Consider the following 5775-nt stretch of genomic DNA (forward strand, 5'->3'; position numbering starts at 1 on the left):
CGAGAGGTGACAAAGGCATGGACCAGAGTTTCAGCAGCTTTTGGGGAGAGGTATTGGCGGACGGGCGACGCGACGGAGATGGAAAAAGGTGGTGCTGGTAAGGGACCGGATGTGGGGGAGGAAGGATAATTGGGGGTTGAACCTGACGCCTAGGTTGCATACAGGTTCAGAGAGTTTTAGGGGGAGGTCAGGTAGGTGGAGGAGGTGAGAGCCATGAGATTTTAGACGTTGACAAGACAAATCTTCTCTCCACAAGGTGCAGATTATTCAGAACTCAGCACCTCATGTTCTCTCATGACTATGCTCCATAAACTAGTTACCCCTATCCTCGTCCGGCTTCATTGTCTCCCCATCCCCCAGAGGATCAAGTTCAAGATCCTTGTCCTCACCTTTAAAACCCTTTAAAGGTCCTGATCCTCCCTACCTACTAAACATTTACCAACTTGTCCACTCCTGCACTCGGCGGGCACTGGCCTGCTCCATATCCCCCATTGATAGTCGGGCCTTCAGCTTTTCTGCCCCATCCTCTGGAACTCAAGCCCCTGTGCCTCGCCTACTCCCTTGACTCCATCAAAGCCCATCTCAAGATCTCCCGCTTCAACTGTGCCTTTGATTATCTACCTACCCCCACCACCCTTGACAGATTTTGCATTGCTAGAGCATTAAGGTATATGGAAAATTCACAGGGAAATGGTATTAAGAGTCTGCCATTATTTAGCTAAATGCAGGGATGAGCTGAATGGCCTACCTGTGATCCTGTATGTGCTGCTGAACAGATGAAACATCTACTCCCTTGCTCAGCATTGCAAACATTATTTAACTCCTACATTAGCAGTCAGGTTGATGCAGGATATATCTGTATATCGGTCTCTCATGAGGTCAGAAAAATATCTTGAAGGTTTACGAGCAGATCTGAACTTGTCTATAACTGAGGCCACAATACTGTGGTTGTACGTGTTTAAGCAAACGATTCCACTGAGTTGTTACTTTTGTTTCCCTAACTGTGGTTAAAAAGAGAAGCAAAACTGACTTTGCCTTTTATAAGACTGACATACATTAGTGAGAAATTACCATTTCACAGAATTACCCAGGCGTATTATTCAGAAAGATTCTTATACTGTCTGGATTGAAATAAAAATGATCCTTTGAATTGTTTTGAAGAAGGTTCCTTCAGACTTTGTCAACAATGTAAATGCCCCTGTTGCTCTTTCAACATGGTCAGAATGAAAGACCAGTAAACCAGTCGTCCAGTGGCATCAACCTCCACCATTTTTAAGTGCTCCGAGACATTACCACACATGAAGGGCTATACAACTGCAAGCTGTTGTTGTAGAAACTGAATACTGTGTGAGGCTGGTGCTGTTTTTGAGACTTTACTGCGCACGGAGAAGTGGATGCCTGTATTGTCACCCAAACACCCCTATAATCAGGTCTTTTATTCTCTGCATTCTCCATGTCACTGAACACTGATTGGTCCCTTTTACAGCAACAACAACAACAAGATTGAATTTATAGAATGCCTTTCATGTCGGGAGGACGACCCGAGCAGGGAGGAAATGGTCAGGGTGAGGGGGGGGAAGGGAGGGAGTGAGGAGGGTATAGAGTCGAGAAGGGAGCTGAAGGCACGGTTGAAGAGAAACCATCAAAGGCTTTTTCAAATTGATCCAAAATAAGTTCACAAGAAGTTCAAGTCTTTGATCAATATCCACCCTACCTTTTTCCCATTAAGGCATCAAGATCACAAGATTGGTTCGTATAAAGAGGTTGTTTTGTACTGGTGTCTTGTTGCTTCTGTTCTGAGTTTATTTTCTCAATCCCTTTTAAAATCTTGTATATCTCTATAAGGACTACACTGAGACATCTTCTCTCAAGACTGAAGAGCTCTAGCTTGTCTAACCATTGCTCATAGACCATCCTTGTTGCTCTTTCTACACTGCCTCTAGGGTTTAGGCAGCTCCATTATGTTACAGTGACCAGAAATGTAAGCAGTGCTATACGTTTGGTCTGACCAGACCACTACACAGCTTGAGTGTGACATCTGGGCATCTGAACTCAACTGATTTAGCAATGTAGTCCAGGTGTCTTGTTAGCCTTGTTTATTGCTGTCTCACGTTGTTTTGATATTGTGAGCAATGAGTCAGCTTCCCCTTTAGAAAGTACTATCCCATCCACAGAGTACATGTATTTTCTATTCTTATTTCCTGTATGCAGTACTTTGCATTTATCTGTATTGAACTTAATTTGACAGTCATCAGCCCATGTACAGTAGCTAACAAGCTTTCTTTGTAAGATCTTGTTGCCTCCGCCAACTTTGTGTCATCTGCAAATGTAATTATCTTACTGCTGGGTCTGCAAATCCAGGTCATTAATGCATACATGCGACAGGAGTGGTCCCAGTACAGATGCTGAGGCACCCCATTGCATTGAAAGTGCTAATTATTGAAAGAACCAGTGGTGAGTGTGAGCCGTGAGACAATGTTCTGTTTTCCACATCTAGGATGTTGTTTGTTAATACGTTGAGTGTTGTTTGTGGTCACGTTTCACAGGCAACAGCTGCTGGAGGCAGTTTTAAATATAGCCGCACCAAATGATTGAGGCTGGTGGTATTTCAACACTCTGCCATGCATGTGATTGTTGGTATTTGATTTCAATTTGACATTGGTGCCATCATGGTCATCTTAAGTCAGTTGAATTCAAGATGCTCATTTCTATAGTGATCATACTTCATAGCCTTCAACTCCCAGCAGGTAAACAGCCAAAACAGCCCGGCTCTGCTGCTTGCATTTTCAAAATTAAGGCACCCAGACAGCGGCGATTCCATTTCAGTACTTTATTACAACAGTGTAAATTGGCAGACGCATGACCCTGCACAGCAGACTCTTCATCGATTGGGTAAGATAGAGATACTAAACAGTTACTTTATCAGCACAAGAGACTGAAATTTCCCCAGCGCTTATACCCAGAGTTACTGGTAACACGTCTTTTATCAAACCTACATTTCAAATGCAGCCACACATCAACACAGTCAGAAAGACCCTTTTTGCTGGTGATAAACATTTCAATAGATCTGAGATATCAGGAAACACTTATCAAAAATATTTACTAAATCCCATTTCTGCATTACACTTTAATTTATGGGCGATGAAGTTTATCTTCCAAACCTCTTGCGTTTCCACTTGACTAAAGCATGGTCCAAAATATTTTTTTAATTAAATTGAATGACAGAAGATCCTTGATTAAATCACTATGTGCAAATAAACAGTACCATTTACCAATATTTCCTCCATTTTATCCTCAATAGCTGCTCATATCTACACATCTCCCTCGCAGTTGTGAGAGTGGCTGAGTCCTCTGCAGACATGGCTAAAGCTTCCATTAATTGATTAAATTGGTTCAAGCAGTAGATGGCCGGTCTTGGCAGAGACATTTGTGTTTAGCTATATTTAAAACTGGAGCATTCCATCTAGTGGGCCAACCTGGAAATAAAATGAATTTGTACGTAAAGGATCCCAATATTGGTTTGGATGTAAAAGGCTCTTCGGTCCAAATGATCGCATTCCTCCAGAATACCCACCCTACCATCCTGCCATCACAGCATCAAGCTGCTTTTTAAAGAAATCCAGTGTTCTGGCCTCAACTACCCTTTCTAGTGAACTGTTCCAGTAATTAATTACCCTTTGAATAAGGAAAAACTTCCTGGTGTCCGTCCTGAAATTGCCTTTCCCTCTACAACTCTTAACCCATGTCCTCTTGTTCTACTATCTTGATCCAGAGATTATGCACAACATATGATTTTACATTGGACAAAATTATAAGGAAAAGATCACTATTTTTATTGCTAGTCCCTGGAATTCCATTCAGCAGGTGTTTTAGTTGTGAGGCCACTTTGAGGAGGTAATGTTACACAACATGGCTTCATGCAATCTGTACTGCTGCACAACCTTAACTGCAGGATCAGAGAGAAGTATAGATGAAGAATACCCTACTTACTTGATCTCATTTTGCCTGGGTACCCACTCTACAATATCCCCGTTAGAACATCCAGCTATTCCTTAGAGGAGTTCAGGGCCCTGATCTCAACCACTCTTCCTGGTAGGGTGTTACTCTGTGTAAAGAAATACTTCTAGGTGTCCTTGCCAACATGGTAGCACTATTAAAACTTGAATTTCAAAAATATAAAACTCAGCTGATAGCGTTAATGGTAATAACATTACAGTAGACTCTTTAACAATAATAAAAATATCACTGAGAATCAAACATGGACCCCAAGACCTCTGTGGCTGTGTTTAAGAATTAAGAAACAGAACAGAATATTGGTAACATCAATTACATGTAATTTCTTGTCTAAAATATCTCTCTTTCCTTTCATGTGACACAGGACCTGGTAAACATCTCAATGGTCACAGCAATATTTAGGGATTAGCATTAACATCATCCATTGTAATTGTAATTATTACATCTTTGAAAAATTATGCTTAGTCACCTCCAGGCCAACAGTGCCCAAGATAAAATAGGTCACTCACTTCTTGATTGTTTGCAGGACATGGCTGTGTATAAATAGACTGCCAGGTTTGCCTACAAATATACAGCCATTCCATTTCACAGTAAACTGCAAAGCCTTTTGAGATGTATCAACAATATGATAAGGTACTATATCAGATAGAAGGATTCTTATTCTTTCAGAGATCAGGAAGTGGTGAAGCATTTCACGATAGACAAAATATACAGGATCTGCTGAAAGAAGTGGACGATGGAACCAATGGCCTTTGTCTTCTCATTCCAGGTTTACCCACACTCAGGCAACGCACTCAGTATTTGGACAATTTGATCTCTGGCTTATGGTATGATGTGTATTTCTCAAGTATGTTAATGGCTCATTCTCAACCATTCAGAAACCTGAAGCACTTAAGCAAACAAAATACAATAACAATAATTTGCATTTATATAGCGGCTTTCACGCTGGGCAGCATCCTGGAGCACTTAAAATAGTAAGTTGGCTCTTCAGAATTAAGTCACACACTCTTTAGTTGAATCACAGTTGAAGTGTTTTTCTGCCCATGGGAACAAGCTGCGGGCATGATGCTCTTTGTACAAATTTAGTTCATTGTACATCCAAGTAAATCTGAGTCATTCAGGGCAGCCCCTGACAAGTAGCATAGCACACGACAAAAAGCAACAACTAAAACTGCAAACTCACAGCTTGTTCTAACTCATTCGAGCTTCACTTCAAAATCACATAGAAAGCATGACTTAGCACACCAGTGTACATTTACAAGTTATCAGAATAACAGCGGGATCTAATTTGCAGTTTGCTTTCACAGGATTCCTTAACAATTGGAGTCATACAAATGGGATGTTATTATGGTAAATGGAAGTACGTCACACTGACCCATGGGAATTCTGCTCTGGTGCAATTTACTTCTGGGATGGAGTTCTCACTGGGCAACAAGAACTAATTCTATAAAGAAATACTGCAAGTTAGACCCGGGTATTTATAACCTTGATATGGGGCATTGCACCACTTCAATTTTTGAAACACTAATCTTACCATTTGTGGGGCTGATTTTAAACAAGTTTGCAACTTTATCCACCATGAGTGGATAAAGTCCATTCAGGCTCATTCACAGAAACAGAAGGCATGTAATATTTCTGAACAGAATTCTTTATACTGTAAGAAATATACTTGGTGCAATTGGCTGCAGCGTTTTGTCCACAAAAATACAGCCAATTAACCTTACAGTATATTCTGTGAAGCACTTTGAGATGTCTTGAAGG

This window comes from Callorhinchus milii, unplaced genomic scaffold (genome assembly GCF_018977255.1).
Source record: "Callorhinchus milii isolate IMCB2004 unplaced genomic scaffold, IMCB_Cmil_1.0 Scaffold1, whole genome shotgun sequence".
NCBI classification, from domain to species: Eukaryota; Metazoa; Chordata; class Chondrichthyes; order Chimaeriformes; family Callorhinchidae; genus Callorhinchus; species Callorhinchus milii.